Source organism: Triticum urartu, chromosome 5A (assembly GCF_056163025.1).
Source record: "Triticum urartu cultivar PI428250 chromosome 5A, HENAU_Tu73, whole genome shotgun sequence".
In the NCBI taxonomy this organism is placed as follows: Eukaryota; Viridiplantae; Streptophyta; class Magnoliopsida; order Poales; family Poaceae; genus Triticum; species Triticum urartu.
This window is the reverse complement of record NC_141877.1, coordinates 26302258-26329909: the sequence shown is the minus strand read 5'-3', so window position 1 is coordinate 26329909 and position 27652 is coordinate 26302258. Positions and strand designations below refer to the sequence as shown.

Here is a 27652-nt window from a genome sequence, read left to right as displayed (position 1 = left end):
AATCCTAAGACTTCTGAACCAAACACTATCTAAAATCAGGCTAGAGATACCAAAACAGCAGCAAGGGTCAGCAAAAGGTAGCTCACCCAGGTTGCCACCATGTTGAACCTCTCGATAGTGAAACCTATTCGAGGCCCTTGGGCCAGTGAGAACTTCTGCCGTGTTAATCCAGCTTCCAACTGCTGAATCTTCGATGTGTAGGTACTAATAAGGTCCACAATTTGCTCAGAAAGAAACCCACAATCCCAATCCCAATGGTTGCCGCAGAAAACAAATTGTCATCAATATATATGGTGCACATCATGTATTAAGCTGTGAATCTGATTTCAATTGGATGGTGCAGTTATAATTCAGGCAAGTGATCCAAATTATTAGCTCCTCAATTTCCTGGTATCTCGTAGCTTTATTTCAGTAAGTTACTTAACGCACACGATTGACTTGCAAACCAACAACTGACTGAAGCAACCGATCAACTGGGAATTTTCCACAATACGTTTCTGACTTTCTTAAAATCATGAGAAGGGTTAATTGAAATGTAGAAAAGAGAACGAACAGGTAATAATTACTTATTGCTTTTTTTTGTAGAGAACTGTTAGAGTATACACGTATGGTGTATGTATTGTGTATACAGCGCGACTTCAGTCAGCGCTAGAGTGTTTGTAGTGGGCCCGATGTATCCCACGATCGGCCTCGGGTAGTGGCACACGATCAGCCTGTAAACTGTATATAGCCTCAGCCGCAGTGCTAATCCAGTGTGTTGAATCCTATAATCCCTCTCCCTCTTTTATGGTATCAGATACTTCCGATCGGCTCAACCCCTTTGCTTCGGTCGACGATCTTGCTTCCGCTGCTATGGCCGACGGCCCCGGCTCTCCTTCCTCCCCCGTTGCGGATGGCCCCGGCGCTCCTGCCGCTATTGATCCACCGCAACCTCCGCCCGCTCTCCTTCCAGCCGGCCCCGTCGCCTCCGTTCCCGTTGCTGGCCCTGTCGCCGCTGCCCCAACCACCACCGTCCTTCCGTCGGTGTTGCAGACGATCGACATTCGCTGCCACGTCCCCATCACCCTCGATCTGCTCGCCAGCAACTACGCGCAGTGGCGTCGTCACTTTGACACCGTGATCGGAATGTTCGGGCTCCGCGACCACGTCGACGCCGCGGTCGTTCCCCGCTTTGACGACCCTGACTACTCGTCCATTCGGAATCCAAAACCTTGGTCACAGCAGCTCGCCGCGCACTCCTCATGAGCTTCTCCTCGGCGTTGCTCCCGACTATAGCATGCTCCGCGTCTTCGGCTGCCTTTGCTACCCAAACACTGCTTCCACAGCGTGCCACAAGCTTGATTTTCGCTCCGTAGCATGTGTCTTCCTTGGCTATCCTGCCGATCATCGCGGGTATCGCTGTTTCGACCTCGGGTCTAAGCGGGTTCTCACCTCACGCCATGTATATTTCCATGAGGAGAGCTTCCCTTTTGCGCACGCCGCTCCTTCCACTCTGCCGGCTCCACAGCCTCTGGGCGCTCCGCCTGTTCTACAGGTTCTTCGCCCGGTGCTCGGCTCTTTTTCGCCCTCTAGATCTGGATTGGATCACCCTTCTGGCGCCCCGTTGTCTCTCGCGTCCCCGGCGCGTTCAAACACTACCGTTGGATCCGGTACGGGTGGCTCCGACGTCTCTGCACCCAGCGCGCGCTCCACCAGTTCAAGCCTCATCGTTGGATCTGAAGCGGGCGGCTCTGACGCCTCTGCGCCCCGCACGCGCTCCACTGGTTCAAGCTCCACCGCCCCTTCTGCATCGGACGGCGCTGGCTCTTCGTAAGCACCTAGCAGGGCTGCTCCGCGCACCGCGCTCGCTGCTCCGACCCGCATGGTGACGCGAGCTCAGGTCAGCACCTTCCGGCCGAACCCCAAGTACTACGCCGCCACTGCTTCGCCATCCACTGTGCTTTCTCCATTGCCGAGCTCCGTGCGGGTCACTGCGCACGTTCCAAACTAGCTTGCTGCCATGCGCGACGAGTTCTCTGCGCTCGTCTCCAACCGCACTTGGGAGCTGGTTCCGTGGTCGCCCAGCGCCAACCTGATCACCGGAAAATGGGTCTTCAAGCACAAATTTCGGGCGGATGGCACCCTCGAACGCTATAAAGCATGGTGGGTCGTCCGAGGCTTTCATCAGCGCGCCGGCGTCGACTACAACGAGACGTTCTCTCCGATGGTCAAGCCAGCCACCATCCGCGCCATCCTCGCCGTCGCTGCATCACGGCGGTGGCCTGTCCACCAACTAGACGTCAAGAATGCGTTCCTGCACGGCACACTCACGGAGGAGGTCTAGTGTCTTCAACCCGCCGGCTTCGTTGACGGACAGCAGCCACACCACGTCGGTCGCCTGAACAAGTCTCTGTACGGGCTCAAACAAGCTCCACGGGCGTGGTTCCAGACGTTCTCCGGTTTCGTCCACACGCTGGGCTTCTCGGCGACTCGTTCTGACTCGTCGATGTTCACCTATGCCCGCGGCGACGACACTGTGTTCCTACTTCTCTACGTCGATGACATCGTCCTCACTGCTTCGTCCCCGGCACTTCTCCAACGCATCATCCTACGGCTCACCGGCGAATTCGCCATGAAAGACCTGGGCGCTCTGCGGTTTTTCCTCGGCATTCAGGTGACACGCACTGTTGTTGGTTTTTTCCTCTGTCAAAGGCAGTACGCCGAGGACATTCTGGAGCGCGCCGACATGGACACATGCAAGCCGTCTCCGACGTCGATCGACACGAAGGGCAAGCTCCCACACGCCGAAGCTCACGTACGCCATGCAGCAGATTTGCCTGCATATGCATGACCCGCGGGACTGTCACCACGCTCTCATCAAGCGCGTCTGCGGTACGTGCGCGGTGCGCCGTCTCATGGACTGCACCTTCAACCGCGTGGTGCAAGAACACGACATATGCAAAGCAGAATAATATAGCAACGTCCCACCAAATCGAGGCTTATGTTAGCCCATGAGTTGGGCTTTCATTCCATCCAATTAGAATCGGATTCAATTGAGGTGATTAATTAATGCTTGTTCAGGACAAGACAGAATTTGGAGTGGAGCCTCGGCAGTTTATGCAAAATGTTTCATTATGACGGGTATGATAGGTTCAGTTCAATTTTTGCATTGTAACCGGGAGGAGAATGAGGTAGCGCACACCCTAGCTAAGTTTGCTTATGATAGAATGAACCCCCAGGTTCCTGATTAATGCTCTGGTTAATGATGTAACTATTTTGTCAAATTAATAAAGTGCGCCATGATGGCATTCCTTCAAAAAATCAAGGCCTCGATGTTGCGCCATTCAGCGAGCTTGAGGCGCAGCCGTTTTGAAGGCAAGATGCCGTGAGGCCAGTGACTCAAGAATTAGATGGGGGAGGCTACACTTTTTTTTTGGAAATGGGGGAGGCTACACATGCAAGGTCGACGACTCACTACCCACGATGTGATTCTGATGGGGAAGAGGGTCAGCCAGCGGCACCAGATAGTGGGGACCGGCAGGGGAGCCACCAGCGTATCCCGAGGGACAGAAGTGAAGAATATTTTCCAAATACGAGATTTTTTTAATTCTTGATTAACAATTTTCAATTACAAGATTAATATTTTTGAATACATGGTCAACATTTTTCCTATACACACTCTTAAACATTTTCAAATGCTCGATTAACATTTGTAAAATACAAGACTAACATTTTCTAATACATGGTCAACATTTTTTCTATCCACGCTTAACTTTTTTTTCATATGTTTGATTAACATTTTATAAATTAAATATTAACATTTTTTGAACACATGGTCAACTGTAACACTCCGGATATGATTTACCTAATATGTACTCCAACTCTTACCATTTCCGGCGTTAAGTTATTTTATTTTCTCGGGTTCGGGTTTTTGTCTCCGTGTGTTGTTCTCATTGTCATGCATCTCATATCATGTCTTCATGTGCATTGCATTTGCATACGTGTTCATCTCATGCATTCGAGCATTTTCCCCGTTGTCCGTTTTGCATTCCGGCGCTTCGTTCTCCTCCGGTGGTCATTTCTACCTTTCTTTCGTGTGTGGGGATTAAACATTTCCGGATTGGACCGAGACTTGCCAAGCGGCCTTGGTTGAGTACCGGTAGACCGCCTGTCAAATTTTGTACCATTTGGACTTCGTTTGATACTCCAACAGTTAACCGAGGGACCGAAAAGGCCTCGTGAGTGTTGCAGCCCAACACCCCTCCAAGTTGACCCAAAACCCACCAAAAACCTCTCCATCATCTAGAGCGTTCGATCACGATCGCGTGGCCAAAAACTGCACCTCATTTGGACACTCCTAACTCCCTCTACCTCTATATAAAGACCCCCTCCGAAATCCGGATCTCCTTCTCCCCCGAAACCCTAAAATCATCCCTCTCCGCACCGGACATGTCCGCCGCGCCGGACACCCCGTCCGCCGCCGCCCGCGGCCACTGAGAGGCTGCCACGTGTCACGCCGCCGCCCCTCCGCCGCCGGCCCGCCAGGCCCGCGCGGGGCCCTCCCCGGCCCGCGCACCCACCGCCGCCTGCCGCCCGGGAGCCGCTCGCCCTCCCCGCGTCCGGTAACCGCCTCCGCCGCCCAGGTCGCCGACCGCCGCCCCGCTCTCCGTTCGCCGGCGGGAGCTCGTCGCCGGCCGTCCCCACGCCTCCTCGCCACCCCCGCGGTCGCCGAACCCCTCCCCGCTGCCGGATCCGGCCGGGAGAGGCCGGATCTACTTCCCCTCGCCTCCCCGCCGCTCCATCGAGCTCGCCGGAGCCGCGGGAGCTCGCCGGAGTTCTGCCTCGGTTCGTGCGCCGGCGTGAAACCCTAGATATGAGAAGGGTTGACCTCTCTTTTTCCCCAAGTCCCTAGTTATTTTGGCTATGTTCATCATGTTGTATCTCCTCATCCATAGATTCGTTTTGAGCATATAGCATATCAAAATGTTCGTCTCAGAGAGCACATCATTTCATCTCATTGCATCATTTTCATTTGAGTTCATCTTGATGCCCGAAATGTTGTTAGAAGAAGGCTATTTGAGATAATTGTCAGATCTGCTGCTCCAATTAGATATTTGTCATTTTTGCCATGATTAATGCGTGCATGATATGCCCTGAGCTCTACATGAGTTTTGTTATATGTTTTTCCATATATCCAGAGGTGCAACCCATGTATTTTTGTAATGTGTGTGGTGACTAGCACAAGCTTGCAAAGTGGAGCATTCGTTAATGCTGATTTCAGGGACTTAGCATTTCCACTAAGTCCTTGAGCTGTTTATCTTAATATGCCATATGTTCATGTTGTTTCCTAGTGATCCGTGCCTCTTTTGAGGATGATCAGTAAGGATGTTTTGTTAATCTTGTAGTGCTCTACCCATCCATGTCCTTGTTTGCAATTATGGAGCACCCTAGCTTGAGTCAATCGAGCTCTATTTTTGCTATTTCGTGAATCTGGGTAGATTGTCTACTTGTTAGCAATTTTGCCGAGGATGTTGTAGTTGATCCGTGCATGCTATGTTTTTGTTCTTGCCATGTCTAGCTTGTATTTTGTGTATTCTTGATGGGTGTATGCTTAGATTGTCATGACTTGCTCTGTAGTGAGTGCATCGAGCTCGTAAACATGTCTACTTGATATCTGTTTCAGCATGCTCCAGTTTTCACTAAGTCTGAGAACTAATTATGTTTTTGCCATGTTCACATGCTTGCAAATTTATTTTCTGATCCCTTTTGGCTCAAGGTCACTAAGGGACTTTTGTTAAGCTCTTTAAGTAGCTCCATGCCATGCTTTACTTTTCCATGTTCAGATCCTGTAGCATATTGTTTTGTTGCTCCAAAGTGGGCTATCTGATCTGAAATTCCAGACAAGTGTTAATTTCACTAAGTCTGAAATCTGTTTACCAAATGCATTTTTGCCATGCTTGCTTGGACCTGTTAATGGATGAATTGGACGTAGCCAGTGCTAGTCTTTTGTTAAGCTTCATGAATGGATCCCTGCCATGTATTTTGATGCCATGTTTGGGTGCTGTAGCATGTTCATCTTGTTGCATCTAGTTGGCTACTTGCTGTAAATCGCAGAACGTGGTCATATTTGAATTGCTTGCCATTTCCAAACCGTAACTCCAATTCCGGCGTTCTTTATATCGTTTTCAAGCGATTTCATCTCACCTTTCCAGTGGCACACTTGGATTTCCAAGTTGAGTCTAGGTTCATGCATTCCTTGTCAAATCTTGCATACGCATCCCATATCGCATCCCACATAGCATACCATGTTTGCATAATATTGCTTGAGCAGTGCACGTGATTGATTGCGTTCCGTTTGCTTGTTTGGGTAGAGCCGGGAGACGAGTTCGCTAACGAGGAGCCCGTTGAGTTTGATTTCGAGGATCCAGTCAACTCTGACAACTTTGCAGGCAAGATGATCATACCCTCGAAATCACTACTATCTTTGCTTGGCTAGATGCTCGCTCTTTTGCTATGCCTATGCTACGATGCCTACCACTTACTTATCATGCCTCCCAAATTGCCATGTCAAACCTCTAACCCACCATGTCCCAGCAAACCGTTGATTGGCTATGTTACCGCTTTGCTCAGTCCCTCTTATAGCGTTGCTAGTTGCAGGTGAAGATTGGAGACCGTTCCTTGTTGGAACAATATTTTACTTGTTGGGTATCATTATATTGCCATGATATCTTAATGCATCTATATACTTGGTAAAGGGTGGAAGGCTCGGCCTCTCGCCTAGTGTTTTGTTCCACTCTTGCCGCCCTAGTTTCCGTCATATCGGTGTTATGTTCCCGGATTTTTGCGTTCCTTATGCGCTTGGGTGATAATGGGAACCCCTTGATAGTTCGCCTTGATTAAAGCTTTCCCAGCAATGCCCAACCTTGGTTTTACCATTTGCCACCTAGCCTCTTTTTCCCTTGGGTTTCCGGAGCCCGAGGATCATCTTATTTTAAACCCCCCCCCGGGCCAGTGCTCCTTTGAGTGTTGGTCCACCTGTCAGCTGCCGGTGGCCACCAAGGGCAACTCTGGGCTGGCCTACTCGTACCTAGGACAATCTGAGTGTGCCCTGAGAAAGAGATATGTGCAGCTCCTATCGGGATTTGTCGGCACATTCGGGCGGTGTTGCTGGATTTGTTTTAACTTGTCGAAGTGTCTTGAAGAACCGGGATACCGAGTCTGATCGGAACGTCTCGGGAGAAGGTCTATTCCTTCGTTGACCGTGAGAGCTTGTCATGGGCTAAGTTTGGACTCCCCTGCAGGGATTTGAACTTTCGAAAGCCGTGCCCGCGGTTATGGGCAGATGGGAATTTGTTAATGTCCGGTTGTAGATAACTTGAACCTTAACTTAATTAAAATGAATCAACTGTGTGAGTTACCGTGATGGTCTCTTCTCGGCGGAGTCCGGGAAGTGAACACGGTGTTGGAGTAATGCTTGCCGCAGGTTGCCCTTTAGTTGTTCGTTCGCGCTTTGCCTCCTCTTCTCGCTCTCTTTTGCGAACAGGATAGCCATCACATATGCTAGTCGCTTGCTGCAGCTCCACATATATTACCTTGCCTTACCGATAAGCTTAAATAGTCTTGATCGCGAGGGTGCGAGATTGCTGAGTCCCTGTGGCTCACAGATTACTTCCAAACCAGATGCAGGGCCTGATAATTCCGTTCCTAATGACGCGCTTGAGCTCAAGTGGGAGTTCGACGAGAATTCACGCCGATACTACGTGTCTTTCCCTGATGATCAGTAGTGGTGCCCAGTTGGGGTGATTGGGACCGTGTCGCATGTTGGGTTTATCTTTTATTTTGGCGCCGTAGTCGGGCCATGAGTGTTTGATTGTTGTAATGCTATTTATGTACTTTGATTGACGTGGCGAGTGTAAGCCAACTATGTATCTCCCCTTTTATTATCTATATTACATGGGATGTTGTGAAGATTGCCTAATTTGCGACATTGCTTTCAATGCGGTTATGCCTCTAAGTCGTGCCTCGACACGTGAGAGATATAGCCGCATCGAGGGCGTTACATCAACATTTTTTATACACATTTAACATTTTCCATATACTTGATTAACATTTTTTCAAATAAATGATAAATGTTTTCTAAATGCAATATTAACATTTTTTAACACATCATCAACAATTTCTCTAGACACATTTAACATCTTCCCAATTCTCGATTAAAATATTTTAAATACTTGCTCAACTTTTTTTCGAATGCTTGATTACAATTTTATATAGATGATGAATCAATTTCAGCATTTTTAGTACTTTGTCAACATTTTTTATACACAATTAACAATCTTCAAATGCTTGATCAACATTTTAAAAATACCTTTTCAACATTTTTTTAAGATGCTTGATTAACATTTTTATATGTACGATAAAAAGTTCATCATTTTTTAATACATGGTCAACATTTTTTAATACATGGTTAACGTTTTTATTCTATATGTATTTAACACTTTTCAAATGTTTTATCAGCATTTTTCAAGTACTTGTTAATTTAGTTTCAAATGCTTGATTAATTTTCTTGTTATACATGATCAATTGTTTATATATATTTTTCTTATACTAATAAATATTTTTCTAAAAAAATTCAAATGCTTGGTCAACATATATATTTAGAATATTTTAAAGTATAAACAAAAGTAAAAAATAAAGTGAAGAATGAAAACAGAAAATGTAAAATTTAAGAAAAAGGAGTCAGTGTCCTCCCTCGCTCCTGGGCTGGTCCAGCTCTATCTCACGCTCAGCGAGCTTTCCCTAAGTCTCATTCAATGCAAGATATAGGGGTGCGTGTGCGACAGGTGGTCTTATAAACTCATAGGCAGGCGTAGTTACCCATTCCAGATTAGCGTCTGTATTTGCGCTCATACGATTGTCTGCATGGTTTTTCTTCTTTTCTTTGACTTCTCTTTTTTGCTCATCTAGCTATTTATCTTCACATGAAATCATGATTTTATTTAAGAAATGTTTGTAGTTGTTTTAAAAAGTATGTGAAGACTTTTTTAGAAATTGTGAAAAAATAAGAGTATTAACATTTATTAAAAACTATGATAATATTTTTACGCAATGTGGGAATAGTTTTATATATTCATGAACATATTTAGAAATTTACATAAAAACTATATTTTTTAATTTTTGAAAATTGTGGATTTTTTCAGTTGACATATCTTAAAGTGTGTTATTCTAAAATAACTTTTAGTTTTAAATATGAAATAAAAAAGAACAGTTAAGAAAAAATGGAACAAACCTGAAATAAATTTTAAAAATAAGAAAACGAAGAAAACCAAAAGCGTAAATGGAAAATAGAAAACAAAAAACCCGAGTAAAAACTGGAAAGGAACATCCAGCCTTGTCTTCGTCAAGCTGGTGTGGTCTCGGTATTGGCATGAAGTCCGTGACACATAATTGGGATTTTTAACTTTTAGAACTGTAGCTCTTCTAGCTGCGATGGTTTCTTCGCTAAACGATAGTCTGTCACAATTGTTGTTGTTGTTGTTGTTGTTGTTGTTGTTGTTGTTGTTGTTGTTGTTGTATGACCTTGGTACATTTACGTCCGTGATCAACAACAACATGGTGGATGGGCAGCATGCGGCACCGTGCCATCAGCCTATTCGGGAAAATGAAGATGGGTGACCCCCCAGAGACTTTGATGTAACTTCTTAATTTTCCATGTGTGTTTTTACTGCTGGTTTAGATAATATATTTGAACTTTTTCAAGAAAAATGTGTCTGATAATATATTTTCCATGTGTATTTGATCATGGTCTGGAGGAAGGGTTCGTGGACGATGCAAATACTGGTATCTGGTAGTATCGGATATACCTAGAGTTTCATCGATCTTGTCGCTGTCGGTTGAGCACGCCGCACGAAAGTTCAGCACATTAAAACCACTGTAACTCATCCATGTCAGACTAGCTGCATACTCCCTCGCCAAAAAAGAAGAAGAAGAAGAAGAAGAAGAAGCAGAAGAAGAAAAAGAAGGAGACTAACTGCATACTGTTCAGCATCAGTCAGGTTGAAGTTTCCAAGATTCATGCCATTTTTTTCTCATGCTTAGAAAGAGTGCGCACGTTCCTTCTTCAACTTGGATTCTTAGATCGCGACGTGTGCTTGCAGGTTCTGACTTTGTAAGTAGAAACAAACTTAAAACCACATCGGTTAGACTGGAGTAGAGAAAGCTGACCAAGTAGAAATTTTGGGCCAGCTCTGAACCTAACAAACTGTCTGTTCAGTGACCACCACACTGAACTGTGCTTGGCCTCCCAGGTCACGGGGAATGTTCGCCCAAAGCTGGTTCAAATGTTCATTTCTTCACTGCTGTCATGGCGAGAAGAAAAGGGCACAACCCACCAACCTTAGTTGGGAAGAGGTAGGAGCACCTACTACCAATGTTTTCTTTTCTTTTCTCTTCTCTTGTGCACATATCATTGGTTCAGGAATTAAGCACATATCATTGGTTCACTGCCGTCTACCTAATTCACTAAAGAAAAATGGCGGGTGCCCATCACCATGCATGATCCAACAAACCTTGGTCAGTTGCAACGTGCAGAGTGTTGGTGGTGAGTGTGGGACGAAAGCAAAATGGAGAGAGTAGAGTGAACCATCGTGCGTGGTTGTTGAAGATTGTGATGCCGTTTAGGAATTTGCTGATCTCACCTATTGTATGTTACTAGTAATATGCACGTGCAAAACACGTTTGACTGACATTACTGAAATATGGACAAGTATATAACTTTTTTTTAGATTGAAAAATATACTTTTATGTTGAATTTGTGCATATCATCTTATCTTCAAGGACTATTCGATTTGTGGGATTAGGGCGTCTCCGACGCCGACCTCAAACCGCCCGCATACGTCCGGATCACGGAAGTCATCCAACACGGATCTGTATCGGTCCATCATGTGTTCCGGATGTGTTTATTTCCGCAAACCGGAGACAAACACGGGTGGCTTTGCGGGTGTCTGGACCGCTGTGACGCCCACGTCTGACCGTCCTAACCCACCCAAACGCCCTTCCTCGGTCGCGCGAGTTTCCCACCAAAAAGGATCAGCGCCGCTCCAGAGCGTCAGTGCCCGCATTCATGCCCGGCCAGAGCGGACACGATCTCTCACTGGCGCCGGCCGAGAGAGCGCCGACCGCGCCACTTTCCGGTGCACGCGACTGCTTCACGTTCAAACGACACGACGGCCGTCCGGCCGGCTGCCGCCCACATTAATGGCACGTGGTTGCAGAGGCAGCTAGTCCGGCGCCACCCGTCCGCCCCTCTGCCGCCCACCATTGCTAAACAAATTGTGGTCCCGACGATAGTCGCGGTCATCTGCCTTCGATCCCTTTCTCCTCTCCTCTCCGCACCACTCCCATCATTGCTTCCTCACGCGCCAAAGCTTACTGGGACGTGCTGACGCCAGAGCATAAGAAGGAGATGGCCGCCATTGCTGCCGGCTGGGAGGCCAGAGGACGACGACGTCCCAATGAGGACGCAGCCGATGCCAGAAATTCTTCATGCTACTTGTGAGCTGTGTTGGGATTTCCCCTGAAGAGGAAGAGTGAAGCAATATAGTAGCGGAGAAGTATTTCGCTCGGTGAGAGCCAAGGTTATCGAAACAAAAGGAGAACCACGCAAATTCTCTTCGTCGGCACCTACACACACAAAAGCAAATACTTGCACCCAACATAGGCAAGAGGGTTTTCAATCCCCTTGAACTCGTTACTTGCAAGGATTAAATCTGATAGTGGTAGATAGATAAAAAGAAAAGTAAATAAATTGAAGCAAGATATTTTTGGTTTTAGTAATATGTTTAATGTAGACTCGAGGGCCATAGTTTTCACTCGAGGCTTCTCTCTTGAAAGAACAACATACGGTGAGCAGACAAATTACTGTTGGGCAATTGATAGAAAACACATAGTTATGACGTTATTCATGGCAATGATCACATATATAGGCATCACGTTCGTGATAAGTAGACCGACTCCTGCCTGCATCTATTACTATTGCTTCACCAATCGACCACTATCCGGCATGCATCTATGGTATTAAGTTCATGACAAATAGAGTAACGCTTTAAGCAAGATGATATGATGTAGAGACAACATAAACTCAAGCAATATGAATAAACCCCATCATTTTTTCTTAATGAAAACCAAACGAATACATGCCTCGCTACCCCTTCTGTCACGAGGTGAAGACACTGCAACATTGAACCCATTACAAAGCACATCCCCCACTTAAGATAAATCAATCTAGTTGGCCAAACTAAACAAATAGATCGGAGAGAAATAGAAAGCTATCATAATCATGCATAATAAAGTTTAGAAAGGACTCAATTACTTTCAGTGAATAATCTGATCATAAACCCATCCCAACAAACACACCGCAAAACAAGATTACATTGGATAGAACTCCACGATGATCGAGGAGAACATTTCATTGAAGATCAAAGAGAGAGAAGAAGCCATCTAGATACTAGCTATGGATCCGTAGGTCTGTGGTGAACTACTCACACATCATAGGTAGGGCGGCAAGGTTGATGTAGAGGCCCTCCATGATTGATTCCCCCTCCGGCAGAGTACCAGAAAAGGCCTCTAGATGGGACCGTGGAAGAACAGAAGCTTGCGGCGGTGGAAAAATTGTTTTGGGGGCTCTCTGTGGGTTTCCCAATATTTGAGAACTTATAGAAGTGGAATTAGGCCAGTCGGAGCCACGAGGGGCCCACAAGTTAACAGGACGCGCCATGTTGCCTTGCCATCTCCTTGTTTGTCGTTTGGTCTCTGCTCGAAGCTTTTAGGGTCTCTTTTGTCTAAAAAAATCATCAAAAAGTTTCATAGCATTTGGACTTCGTTCGTACTTGTAAGTGCATCTAGTGCCACCCCTAGTTGGTTTTGGAGTATCGACGATAAACCTAGTTGAGGGACTAATGTGTTTGTGAGAATTGCAGGATAACACAGGTAGAAGTCCCTCATTGATTCGGTTTTACTACCAGAGATGACCCCTAAAAATGTATGAAGACATTGAAGACAAAGGTAGTATATGAAGATATTCACATTGAAGACTATGACAAAAGAAGACACGTTATTAAGCCTATGGAGCTCGAAGACTTAGATCTTTCGTAGTTCTTTTTCTTTTGTGTTGAGTCATAGGAACCATCGTACTGTTAAGTGGGGTCCAGGAGAACCAGTCAGAATGACTGAAGTGATGCCTAAATTAAAAACCTATGTCTTCGAGTGAAGACAATGAGAGCGAATCTTGTCCAGAGCCGGACAAGTCAGCTTTGCTTGCAGCCCAAGTAAAGTTGCCATGAGAGTTTGAAATCTGACCGTTGAGACACGTGTCAGTTCCTTAGTGACCCAGGGTCATTTCGGACAAATCAGGTCGGGTTGCCAAGTGGCTATAAATAGCCCACCCCCTACAACCATAAACGGTCGGCTGCTCAGATTTCAGCGCACGGCTTTTGTCGTTTGAGAGCAACCCACCTCGAAGCCTTTGAGAGAAAATTCCTAGCGAGGAGAAAATCCCTAACCACCCAGAGCCAGAGTAAATTGGGCATCACTTAAGTCTTCTTGTCTGTGTGATCTGAAGACTTATTACACTTGAGGACTGTGAATCCTCCAGACGGTTAGGCGTTGCGTTCAGAGCATCCAAGAGACATTGTGGATTGCCAGTGAACGAAGTTTGTGAAGGTTTGGGAGTCTACCTTGAAGACTTACCAGAGTGATTGGGCGAGGACTAAGTGACCTTAGCTCAAGGAGAATACGGTGAGGACTTGGTGTCCTGAACTGTGTGTTCAGGACTGGGTGTCCGGGACTATGTGTCCTAAGGTTTAAATACCTAGCCGCTCCAACCAGACATACAGTTGTCACAGCAACTGGAACTGGTCCAACATATCATTGTCTTCAACGAGTCACTGGTTTCATCTTCACTTCCTTTTCTTACTGTTACACATTGTGAAGACATTGCATGCTTGCTTTATCTTTTGTCTTCACAACATGAATGTATGATCTGTTTGGCTTCATAACTTCTTCCTACCTGATCCTTATTACACTGCAGCTGTTTGTCGTTGTGCTTTAACTCTATTGAATACTTGACCATGGCTGGCCTAGTGTAATCTAACTTCCGCTGCATAGTAATAGGCATAATCTTCGCTGTTTGTCTTCATAACTCCCACGTTTTGAAGACTTTCATAAAAATCGCCTATTCACCCCCCCTCTAGTCGATATAACGCACTTTCAATTGGTATCAGAGCTAGGTGCTCCCTTGTTCTGTGTGATTCGGTTTAACCACCTGGAGTTTTAGCTATGTCGACTGCAGGGATAATCAAAGTCTCCGCTGCGTGCCCCGTCTTCGATGGAACTGAATATCCCTACTGGAAGAATAAGATGCGCATGCATCTTGAAGCCATTAACGTCGATCTATGGTATGTCGTCGAGAATGGCGTTCCCAAGGCTGGAGAAGGTGTCACTGCTGCTGATGTCAAGAAGTTCACTCAACTGGACTCTACTGCCAAAAATATCATCTGTGGTCATCTGACAAAAGGACAGTATGGCCGTGTGAGTGCCTTAAAGACATCCAAGCTGGTCTGGGACTGGCTCTCCAAGGTCAATGAAGGCGTCTCAACCCAGAGAGATCAAAGAATCAGTGTTCTTCGCAACCTCTTCAACCGCTTCAAGCGAAATGACAATGAGAATGTCCAGCACACATTTGACCGGCTCACTGACATCACAAATGAGCTTCAAGCCCTCGGCGCCACTGAGATCACCAAACATGAAATCGTCAAGACGCTGCTGAGATCACTTGATAGTTCGTTTGACATCCTAGCCCTGATGATTCAAGAACGTCCGATTTCAAGACACTCGATCCGTCTGACATACTTGAGAGGCTCAACACACATGAGTTTCAGCTTTCTGAGAAAAGAGATATCTACGGTCCAAACTATGGGCGAACTCGTGCCTTGAAGGCAAAAGCTGTTTCCTCATCTGAAGAAGAATCTGACAGCAGTTCTGATGATCCTGAAGACATTGGAAGGGAACTTGCAATGCTAGTGAAGAAGTTCCAAAAATTCACCAAGAAGAAAGGCTTCAGAAAATCTTCACGATCAAGCTCAAGGAATGATGAAGCTTCTGCTCATGACTACAAGAAGAAAACATGTCACAAGTGCAAGAAAACTGGACACTTCATATCTGAGTGTCCACAGTGGGACAATGAGAACAGAAGGAAGAAGAAGAGCAAGGAATATGATTCTGACGACAAAAAGAAGAAGAAATACTCAAAGTCTTCTTCCAAGTCTTCCTCAAAGTCTTCATCACACAAGAAGAGCTCATCTGGCAAGGCACGTGCGTTTGTTGGCAAGGAAATGGATTCAGAGGAGGAGTCCGCTTCTGAGGAGGCAGAGGTGGAGTCTGAGGAGGAGTCTGATTCTGGCATTGCGAGTCTGGCTACAGCATACGTCGCCAAGTCCATCTTCAACATTGAAGACAATGACTTCATCACCGACACCAATGCAAGTGACAAGAACGACTCCACTCCTACCTACTGCTTCATGGCACGCGGTGCCAAGGTAAACACACGCACTACTCGCTATCAAACATCTAGTGACGATGACTCTGACTGTGATTCAAAACCCAGCTACAAAACACTTGCTAAAATTGCAACTGAACAACAGAAAGCTATGGAACATATTCAAAAACTATTAGACAGAAGCGATGATCTGTTGGGTGCTGAAATGACTCGATCTGAATCCTTAATTGAAGACATAAAAAATCTTCACGTTAAGTATCAGGAACTTGAAGATCGTCTTGATACTCTCTCAACAACTCACGAGAAGCTTTCCTATGATTATCTTCAAAGGAAGCAAGAACTTGAGAAATTGAGAGTGGCTCATGAAGATCTTCAAAAAGAAAACGAGTCACTTCGCGCCGAACAGATCAGTTCCGCTCAGGAAGGATTTGAACCACCATGTCTTAAATGCATTGAGCGTGATAATGCTACTTCTGTTGCTGAATGTTCCACTGCTACTGCTGTTCCAATATTTTCAACTGTTGATGTGGTAACTAACCCCTCTGCTGAGGATACCACTGCTATTGCTGATGAGAATGCTAGGTTGAAGACATTGCTTGAAACAGGGATGTACAAAAGTCTTAAAGGACATCAGACATTATGTGATGTCCTCAAGAAGCAGATTCTGAACCGAAACCCTAGGAAAGAGGGTGTTGGGTTCGTGAGGAAAATAAATGCAGATGGCTCTTACTGGAAACCTGAGCAGTACCCCAAAACCACATGGGTTGCTGCAAAGGAACTTTCAGCAGATCCATCCAATTTATCTGGCTTCACTTGTGCTAAACCCATTATCATTGATGAATCCTTTGATGCAAACTATAAACTGTTTAAGAATCAGAATGGTGAAGTGTTTGCCAGGTACATTGGTACTAACTGCAGGAATGGACCGCCTATGAAGAAGATCTGGGTTCCGAAAAAGTGTCTGGATAAACTTCCTGTGAATGTCTTCATGACACCTCACTTGAAGAAGACAAACCTCAGACCAAAGGCTTCATACGGTCCAATGGCTTCATACAAACAGAGGACTCACCTGCGTCACACTAACGCAAATGTTTTGCAGGGAAACCATACTCAGGCATATGAATATGAGAGCGGTTCATCGAACCGTCATGTTCATATGACCAAAAATTATTCTGCTTATTCCTATGAGTATTATTGTCCACCTGCCAGACTGTTTGCTAAGGCTTCAAAGCCAAAATTCTCAGATGCTGCACTTAGACTTATTGCGTCTAAGCCACCCTTGAAGATGTGGGTGGTTAAGAAAGCTTAACTCTCTTTTGCAGGGAAAGGTCTCCAGCAGAAAAACAAAATCTTCTGACGCTATTGCTGGGGACCTTAAAAATCTTGTAGGGCGCAAGATAAAATGCCCGAATGGCATCATTATGTACCTCGTTCCTGAATCGCATGCTACTCTCCCTATTAGTCCTAATCTGGATCTAAGTTTTCATAACCCACTGGTTCGTCAAATGTTTTTGCTTCACAATTCTCTTCGTGAAGCCTATCCCCCTAACTGCACTGTAGGGTATGACACCAGCGACTTCAAAGTCTTCAGAATGGATTATTGACAGTGGATGTACAAATCACATGACTGGCAAAAGAAGCCTTCTTATGGACTCAACCTTACGTCCATCCGACAAGAGCCACATCACATTTGCTGACACTGGTAAAAGTAAGGTATTGGGTCTAGGTAGAGTTGCAATCTCAAAGGATCAACACATGGATAAAGTCATGCTTGTTGAATCCCTTGGCTTCAACTTAATGTCTGTCTCAATGCTTTGCGATTTGAACATGATCGTAATGTTTGGAAAATATCGTTGCCTAGTACTAATGGAATCTGACAAGTCTCTAGTGTTTGAAGGGTATCGAAAAGATGATTTGTATGTGGTAGATTTCTCAGCAGGGCCACAACTTGCGGTATGTCTTCTTGCAAAAGCTTCAGAATGCTGGCTTTGGCATCGGAGGCTTGGGCATGCTGGCATGAGGAACCTCCACACACTTGCGAAGAAGAAGCATGTCATAGGCATCGAGGGCGTCAAGTTCAAGAAAGATCCCTTATGCGGTGCCTGTGAAGCAGGGAAGATGACAAGGGCAAAACATCCTTCGAAGACAATCATGACTACTACACAACCCTTCGAACTGCTCCACATGGATCTTTTCGGTCCCACTCACTACTCAACTTTTACTACTTCTGCTTGCCTCTATGGCTTCGTCATTGTTTATGATTACTCTAGATATACATGGGTGCACATAATCCTTTACAAGACTGAAGTGCAAGATGTCTTCAGACGCTTCGCCAATCGAGCTATGAACAATTTTGGCGCCAAGATAAAGCACATCAGAAGTGACAATGGCACTGAATTCAAGAACACTGGCCTTGATACATATCTTGATACCTTGGGCATCACACATGAATTCTCAGCTCCGTACACGCCACAGCAGAATGGCGTCGTCGAACGCAAGAACAGAACACTCATTGAGATGGCCAGAACTATGATAGATGAATACAAGACTCTAAGAAAATTCTGGACTGAAGCCATTGACACTGCATGCCATACAATCAATCGTGTTTATCTTCACAAGCTTCTGAACAAGACATCTTATGAACTCCTAACTGGCAAGAAGCCAAATGTCAGTTACTTCAGAGTATTTGGCGCAAGGTGTTGGATCAAGGACCCACACCACACCTCAAAGTTTGCACCAAAAGCACATGAGGGCTTTATGCTTGGATATGGAAAGGATTCGCACTCCTACAGAGTCTTCAATCTCTTTCATTACAAAGTGATTGAAACAGTGGATGTGCGGTTTGATGAGACAAATGGTTCACAAAGAGAGCAACTGCCAAATGTGCTAGATGAGATTCCAGCTAGTGAATCAATCAAGCTAATGGGAACTGGAGAGATTATACCTTCTGAAGCTCATCCTGAAGAAGAACTTATCATCTCAGCACCTGATCAACATGAAGACAATGCTCAGCCTGAAGACATTCCTCCCAACAACAACACAGATCAGCAAGAGCAAAGTCTTCGCCCCGTACATCCTCGTGTTGCCAATGAAGTGCAGATTGACAGAATAATTGACAGCATCAATGCACCTGGTCCACTCACTCGTTCAAGGGCAACTCAGCTAACAAATTTCTGTGGGCACTTCGCATTCGTATCAATATCAGAACCCAAGAAAGTTGAAGAAGCCTTCATGGAACCTGAATGGATTCAAGCTATGCAAGAAGAGCTTCAACAGTTTGAACTGAATAACGTATGGGAACTGGTCAAGCGTCCTGATCCACGGAAGCACAACATAATAGGCACCAAATGGATATACCGTAACAAGGAAGATGAGCATGGACAAGTTGTCAGAAACAAAGCTCGTCTCGTTGCTCAAGGATATACTCAAGTGGAGGGCATTGACTTCGATGAAACATTTGCTCCCGTGGCTAGGCTTGAAGCCATACGCATTCTGCTGGCTTATGCAAATCATCATAACATACTTCTGTATCAAATGGATGTGAAAAGTGCCTTTCTCAATGGCAAGATTGAAGAAGAAGTGTATGTTGCACAACCGCCTGGCTTTGAAAATCCAAAACATCCTGACATGGTGTACAAGCTCAACAAGGCACTGTATGGCCTCAAACAAGCCCCTAGGGCCTGGTATGACACACTCAAATACTTCCTGAAGAGCAAAGGCTTCATACCTGGTTCCCTGGATCCCACTCTTTTCACGAAGACATATGATGATGAACTGTTTGTGTGCCAAATATATGTGGATGACATTATCTTCGGCTGCACCAATCAGAAGTACAGTGAAGAGTTTGGATATATGATGCAAGAGCAATATCAGATGTCCATGATGGGGGAGCTGAAGTTCTTCCTTGGTCTTCAAATACGACAACAACACAATGGCATCTTCATATCTCAAGAGAAGTATCTCAAAGATTGCCTGAAGAAGTTCGGTATGCAAGACTGCAAAGGCTTCACAACACCAATGCCAGCCAAACATCATCTAGGTCCTGATGATAATGGTAAAGAGTTTGATTAGAAGGTATACCGCTCCATGATTGGTTCTTTGCTTTATTTATGTGCATCTAGGCCAGATATTATGCTTAGTGTTTGCATGTGTGCTTGATTTCAAGTGGCACCAAAGGAGTCGCATCACTTAGCTGTGAAGCGAATTCTTCGATATTTGGCTCACACCCCAACTCTAGGATTATGGTATCCAAAGGGCTCAGAGTTTGATTTGGTTGGATTTTCGGATGCTGATTATGCTGGTGACAAAGTTGATCGCAAGTCTACATCAGGCACATGTCACTTTCTGGGACGCTCACTTGTATGTTGGTCTTCAAAGAAGCAGAACTGTGTATCTCTCTCCACTGCTGAATCTGAATACATTGCTGCTGGATCTTGCTGCGCTCAGCTTCTGTGGATGAAGCAAACACTCAAGGACTATGGCATACATTTGAAGCAAGTGCCACTATACTGCGACAACGAAAGCGCCATCAAGATTGCCAACAACCTAGTTCAGCACTCGAAGACAAAGCACATTGAAATTCGTCATCACTTTCTCAGAGATCATGTTGTGAAGGAAGACATTGATATCATACACGTCAACACTGAAGAGCAATTGGCAGATATCTTCACCAAGCCCTTGGATGAGAAGAGGTTTTGCAAGTTACGGTGTGAGCTAAATATCTTGGAATCCTCAAATGTCCTGTGATCAGGCACACATCCTAACACTTATGCATATTGATGACTTAGATGTGCAACACACAAAGTAAAGTATATCTTCAATCAATGAAGACTTACATTCTAAGTGTGAATACATTGATGTGGAATTTGACTTCGGAGCGCCATGATAATTGTGCGCCGTGTCTGGGTCTAATACTTCCTATACGGTGGGTAACGCCACCACCAAACGTTCCATTTTGAAGTGTTTCACTCATGGCGTTACCTTGCAATATCTTCACATTTGGTTTGGCTTCGAACTCAACATGTCTTCATGATTATCTTCACTACGTTGATTATATGGCTATATATACATACTAGTGTTCTGTCCTCCACAACATTCACTTATAGCTATGTCTTCTTGGTTGAATCTTTTGAACTAAGTGAATGTGATCGGACCCTAATCTCTCTATGCTTTCTATCTCAAATTCTATCTCTCCAAGTCATATGCATTCTATTGAAACTATCGAATGTCTTCACTGTGTCCTTGTCAGCTGAAGATATAGAGACAACCATAAAGTCCGTTTTTAATGCTCATTCCTCCACATAAAATCCGGAGAAGCAGGAACGACCGCCCGACAATTCAGGCGTGCGTGGGACGTGGAACAAACCCAAAACTTCCGCAAACTGGCCACGCGTTCCTCAGATGCAAATCGCCAGGGGCACCTGAGTAATAGCACAGTGCCGCCCCTGAGCCTATAAATTCACACTTACCGCAGTCATTATCTCCTTCTTCCACCCTCGCACGAACCCTAGCGCCACCGCTAGCACTCGACGACGCCGGCGACGAAGCGCTTCGCTGCCGCAACCTCTCCGACGCCGTCCTCATGCCGACCGCGGACATCGTTCTCTCCGCTGTCGCCATAGGTGTCTTCCATTGCCAAGTTAGGGCACGGAGGACTGAACTGCTCGGCATCATCTCCCACTTCCGTCTAGCAGTTCCAGTGTGGTAAATAAAACTTCTTTTTACAGCCCCTTTGATCTCATGGTTCTGTCACTTTCTATCATAAAAAGTTTCTCTTCACACAAGTTAGATCTCTCGCTGCATCTCATAACATGCCTAGTATATTCACTTGTGCTTCATAAAGTAGTTAGATTCCTCACTTGTACTGATCTGTGGGTTCGTACAAATCTGGAACCAACTACTTATCTATGAGTGAATGTCTTCGCGCGATGAGGTCAATGTCTTCTAAACTGATTAATCTTCAAAACCTTCTGAGAATGCATATGACCTCTTCCCCTTCCCTCGCACCTTAATGCTGTCACAGGTACATGTCCGTGGGAGAATTCTTCGGTTCTCATAGTCTGCATTCATTTGCAGAATTCCTACAGCATCACATAAACTCTCCTAAAGCCAGTTCCTGTTGGTCCAGCAAAAGAAAGCCTTTGAAGCCTTTGAAAGCTTTGAAGCCTTTCAAGTTAAAATTTATGGCTTCAGAAGCAGCATCAAGGAAGGGGGGCAGACAGAGACGTGAAGGGACTTCCAAAGATCTACCTGAAGACTTGGCAGAAATGTATAAAATAGATCCTGAAGAGAGCTATGGGCAGCGCAAGACCCGAATCCAATGGATTCGACGCTATTGGGCAGAACAATGGTTCAAATACCACTTCGTCACCCAGGAGTATGCTGAAAAGAGTGCCATCAAGAGACCATGGGGGGATATCTTATACAAGAACCTTGTACCCAGGACCAGAGATGAAGCCATTGCTCAAGGCTTCTACCCATGCATGGTCCGAGGACCACAGCCTGATGATGCACATCCGTCGTCACTTCTCTGGTGTCGTGACGACAATCTATTCAAGCGCAACTACCAGTTTGCCCAACAGTCAGCGAAGCAGGACAAGAAGAAATATGGGTTAGACTTCAACCCTGGCCCCTCCGCACCAAGGGCAGATGGCACACGCTACGCAGAATCCAATATCATCGGTCCGTTTGCCAACCTTGAGGGCCTCATCACCCACATCTTAGTCCAAAGGGCTGCCGTGAATGACCCTCCAGCTGACTCAGAGTCTGATGAAGCTCCTGCTGAACCGAAGCAAAAGCAGTCAAAGAAGCCAAAAGCTTCAAAGCCGGCCCCTTCGTCAAAAGTCTCAAGGGCGAAGCCATTGGCAACTGCACCTCCTGAAGCCAGTGTGCAGTCTGAAGACGTATCCCGCGTCTCCAAGCCCCAGAAAGACAAAGTGCCTCAGCCACACACCGACAAAGAGCTCACAGCTGCTGCCATTCTGCGTAGCGAAGCCATAGATCTATCAAGTGATGAAGATCTTGGAGATGACGCTCTAGAGCAGCTCATCAAAAGCAAAGAAGAAGCTGAAATCTTCAACAATTTGCCTCTCTTTGATGTCGCCATCATCCACAGCTTCATCGATGAATGGTTTGACACACCAGACATAAGCTTCAATGATCTGCAGCTGCCCGTTGGCCTCAGCGTCGCCTTCCAAGGCGCAATTGCTTCAGAACTTGCCATTGCCCAGAGCATTGTTGAACTGAAGCAGAAAATTGATCATGAGAAGGCTCAGTTCAAGAAGCACATGGCCAGGCTCAGCGTGCAGGAAGTGAAGAGCTTCAAAACCATGTTGCATGAGCTCAAGGAAAATTTTCTGAAAAAGCGTGTAGAAGCTCAGGGCTCACGTGAGCGGATGAAGTCTTTGGCAGAAAGATGTGTACAAGCCTACAACGAGGCTGAAAAGCGCAAGGCACTTGGGCGTCCAGGCATCGACCCCAAGATGGCCGCGAAGAAGAAGAAGAAGCCTGCTATGGCTGAACCAGAGGCACCTAGGCAAGAAGCGGTAATTGTCTTCCCAACTGCCACGACTGGCTCGAAGCCAAAGAGCCGGTCAACAGCTTCAGAGCTTAAGAAGACAAGAACTGCAGAGGCTGAAGCCAGAAAAAGGAAGAGCTCTGAAGCCTCTCCTACTGCCCCCAGCAAGAAGAAGCGCAAGGTCAAGAAATCTCGGGCTGCTCCCACAGAGCCCTTGATGGTTGAACCAATCTCTATGGCTCACCCCAATGCAGAACGCCAATTGACAGTTCATGAGCCTGCTTCCACAGAGGCTCCTGAAGCTGAAGCCATACCAGCAGCCGACCCAATTGCTGCTGAAGACATTGGTCATCAGGACAATGTACAAGATGATGCAGCCCTTCCTTAGCCTGAAACAAGCGAACTCATCAGCATTGGTCGTCCTCTGACGCCAATTGCACAAGATGCATCATGGGCGGATCGCCCTCAAGAGGAAGAGGACTTTGAGGCCCAGCCCGCTCCAACACCACAGGCGTCGTCTGCATTCCGCAGGCTTCGCAAAGGTCCTAGGCCTCAAGTCCATGCTGAAGACATTCCGGCTGCATCAGCCGAAGAAAATGAAGAAGTACCACAAGCTCCTACTTCCCCGCTACACCAAGAAGCAGTTCTCCAGGAGAACGTGCTTGTGACTGACCCTCCAGCTAGTCAAGCGGAGGCTGAAACTGTTGAGGCTGCCACAACCAACACTGAAGCCAATGTGGAGCCCTCCCCACCAAAAGCTTCAGCGGACAGCGTAGCTACTAATCAAGACACTTCTGTTCCTGAGTCTACTGCAGGTCCTCAATTTGATTACCATATTGAGCACATGCCTCATGTCCAGAAGACAGTCCCAAGGCTGCCAAGGTTCCTAGGTCCTGCATCAGCACCTGGCTCCTTTGATATCAATAGCTTCAAGGCAGATAACGCGTTCTTCAACAGCTCCAAGAACCCCTATTCAAGGGAAAGGATTGTATCAGATAGGTTCTGGAGCCATCCTCAGCGCAGCTACTATTCATGCATCCTATACAACCAAGGCCGCATCTTCCCGCAGAAGCGCCTTGATGTTGAAGCCATTGCTGGTCTGCCCTGCTTAGAGCAAGCACTGGATTGCTTCAGGCAAGTGGGTCTGCTGCCGTTTATAACTGATAAAGAGCACTGGAATTAAGAGCTTATGCTTCAGTTCTATGCCACCCTCCATATTAAAGGATACAACAGAGATCCGAAGACTTGGGTCCTGGAGTGGATGACCGGCAATGTCCATCATGAAGCCAATGCATTTGATATCATTGAGCTCACCGGCCTGCCCACTCCTGGCGAATTCTTCGAGGAAGGCTGTTAACTCCATGCTGAAGCTATTGAGAGCATATTCCAGAGGCCTGAACCTAATATGAGTCAGATGCTCTCAATGATGAAGCCACTGCCCCAAGATGCTCCTTATCCAACAGAGTTCTTCGTTGAAGACTTTGAGTACCTGCCCAGGACCATATATCACATCATCCGGCGGACTCTCTGGCCCGTTAAGGGACACTCTCCAAATGCCAAGATTGAGGGAGCAATGAAGACTATGATATTCTGCATCCTTCATGGCAAGTGCTTCAACGCACAGGATTTCTTCATACGCCAACTTGCAGCGTCAGGCTCAGATTTATTTGGTTTGAAGTTCTATGCTCCTTGGGTGATGAAGCTGATCAAACTGCACTCTGCAATCTCGTATCAGCCCTCAACCCGAAACCATCGGAGTTTCTTGCCAGATGTGGATACCTCAAATGAAGCTATATATCCTGAGTCTGCCAAGAAACCGTTGAGTCTTCAGAATGCAGAACACCAGAGCTTCACTCAGAATGATGAAGGTGTTGAAGCCATCTCCAGGGTGTATCCTTTGGCTGGCACTACACGTGCGCCACACCCTGCTTCAACTGAAGCCACAGATAGTGCAACTGCTTCAAGACCCAAGAAGCGCACTCGTGTCCTCACTGACCAAGAGCTTCTTGTGGCCCTTCACCAAAAGCAAGATAGGCATCACGACTAGCTAAAGCGTCAGATGAAAAGCCTCTTGGTGGATGTTAATCGTCTTCGAAATCTTGCCACCAAGAATGCCTTCGTCACTCATGAAACCTGTCGTCGTACATGGAAAGGGCTCTCAATGATATGTACTGAAGCTGAACTTGAAGAGGATGGCTTCACAGAGCGCTTCAAGTTTGACACCACACCTCCCAGAAGGGCTGTGATGCGCAACACACCATCACTTGAAGACTCTGAGTTTTCTTCATCTGCTGCCACAGTCACTGCCAGAATCATTGATGAAGAAGACGATGCTACATCACCGCCACCTGCTTCAGCACCTCCAAGCTCTTCTGCACCGCCAAACAACTCCAACGACCCTGTTGCTCCTGGAAATGAGTAGACACTCTATGTCTTCAAACCTTTTTGGTCCTTGCTGACAAAAGGGGGAGAAGCATATGGGTTGATAGTCTTCAAGCGGGTCCATATGGGCGGGTGCTTTATGTTTTGCTATATTTTGCTTCGTGTTTACAACTCTCGTTTTTGCTTCATTTGGTTCTTTGAGTTGTAACACTAAAACTCGATGGTCGTCTGCCACTTGTTTGCCACCCTGTTTTGCGAAGATAAATTCCGCATGTGCGACGATAAATTCCGCACTTATCTCATTCTGCAGACGTCCATTTTCCATTATGCATGTCATTATCTTCATATACTTTCACATGCATAGTGGATTGTCATCATAAGTTGAAGTGGATCTCCTCAAGTACAACCTGCCATGTGCATTTGCATTCCAAAAGCAAATTAACTTATATGCACATCTTCAGGGGGAGCCCTTGCAACTTATGAAGACAATTTCTATCCTTTACAATTTCACAGACTATATTCCCTGTTGAAAACTTCAACTAGTTTGTCATCAATCACCAAAAAGGGGGAGATTGTAAGTGCATCTAGTGCCACCCCTAGTTGGTTTTGGAGTATTGACGACAAACCTAGTTGAGGGACTAATGTGTTTGTGAGAATTGCAGGATAACACAGGTAGAAGTCCCTCATTGATTCGGTTTTACTACCAGAGATGACCCCTAAAAATGTATGAAGACATTGAAGACAAAGGTGGTATATGAAGATATTCACATTGAAGACTATGACAAAAGAAGACACGTTATGAAGCCTATGGAGCTCGAAGACTTAGATCTTTCGTAGTTCTTTTTCTTTTGTGTTGAGTCATAGGAACCACCGTACTGTTAAGTGGGGTCCAGGAGAACCAGACAGAATGACTGAAGTGATGCCTAAATTAAAAACCTATGTCTTCGAGTGAAGACAATGAGAGCGAATCTTGTCCAGAGCCGGACAAGTCAGCTTTTCTTGCAGCCCAAGTAAAGTTGCCATGAGAGTTTGAAATCTGACCGTTGAGACACGTGTCAGTTCCTTAGTGACCCAGGGTCATTTCGGACAAATCAGGTCGGGTTGCCAAGTGGCTATAAATAGCCCACCCCCTACAACCATAAACGGTCGGCTGCTCAGATTTTAGTGCACGGCTTTTGTCGTTTGAGAGCAACCCACCTCGAAGCCTTTGAGAGAAAATTCCTAGCGAGGAGAAAATCCCTAACCACCCAGAGCCAGAGTAAATTGGGCATCACTTAAGTCTTCTTGTCTGTGTGATCTGAAGACTTATTACACTTGAGGACTGTGAATCCTCCAGACGGTTAGGCGTCGCGTTCAGAGCATCCAAGAGACATTGTGGATTGCCAGTGAACGAAGTTTGTGAAGGTTTGGGAGTCTACCTTGAAGACTTACCAGAGTGATTGGGCGAGGACTAAGTGACCTTAGCTCAAGGAGAATACGGTGAGGACTTGGTGTCCTGAACTGTGTGTTCAGGACTGGGTGTCCGGGACTGTGTGTCCTAAGGTTTAAATACCTAGCCGCTCCAACCAGACGTACAGTTGTCATAGCAACTGGAACTGGTCCAACATATCATTGTCTTCAACGAGTCACTGGTTTCATCTTCACTTCCTTTTCTTACTGTTACTCATTGTGAAGACATTGCATGCTTGCTTTATCTTTTGTCTTCACAACATGAATGTATGATCTGTTTGGCTTCATAACTTCTTCCTACCTGATCCTTATTACACTGCAGCTGTTTGTCGTTGTGCTTTCACTCTATTGAATACTTGACCATGGCTGGCCTAGTGTAATCTAACTTCCGCTGCATAGTAATAGGCATAATCTTCGCTGTTTGTCGTCATAACTCCCACGTTTTGAAGACTTTCATAAAATCGCCTATTCACCCCCCTCTAGTCGATATAACGCACTTTCAGTACTGATTTTCTGGAAAACCAAAAACAAGCAGAAAATAACAACTAACACTAGGCACTGGGTTAACAGGTTAATTCTCAAAAATAATAAAATAACATAAATCATATAAAGTATTCAAGATCGATAATATAATAGCATGAAACAATCAAAAACCATTTTCCAGATCGTGTCAGCATAGATCAGGTTTAGGCTGCCACCTCCGTCCATAAGGACCCGTGTTAGGTGAAACCCGTCTACAATGGGGTCAAGGACCAGGGCCACTGTACCTCCAT

General features: G+C 45.8%; 1 pseudogene; it reads right to left on the bottom strand.

Annotated features, from left to right (window-relative positions):
- Positions 1-1584: 1584 nt before the first annotated feature.
- LOC147967704 (uncharacterized) lies at positions 1585-27652 on the bottom strand (annotated as a pseudogene).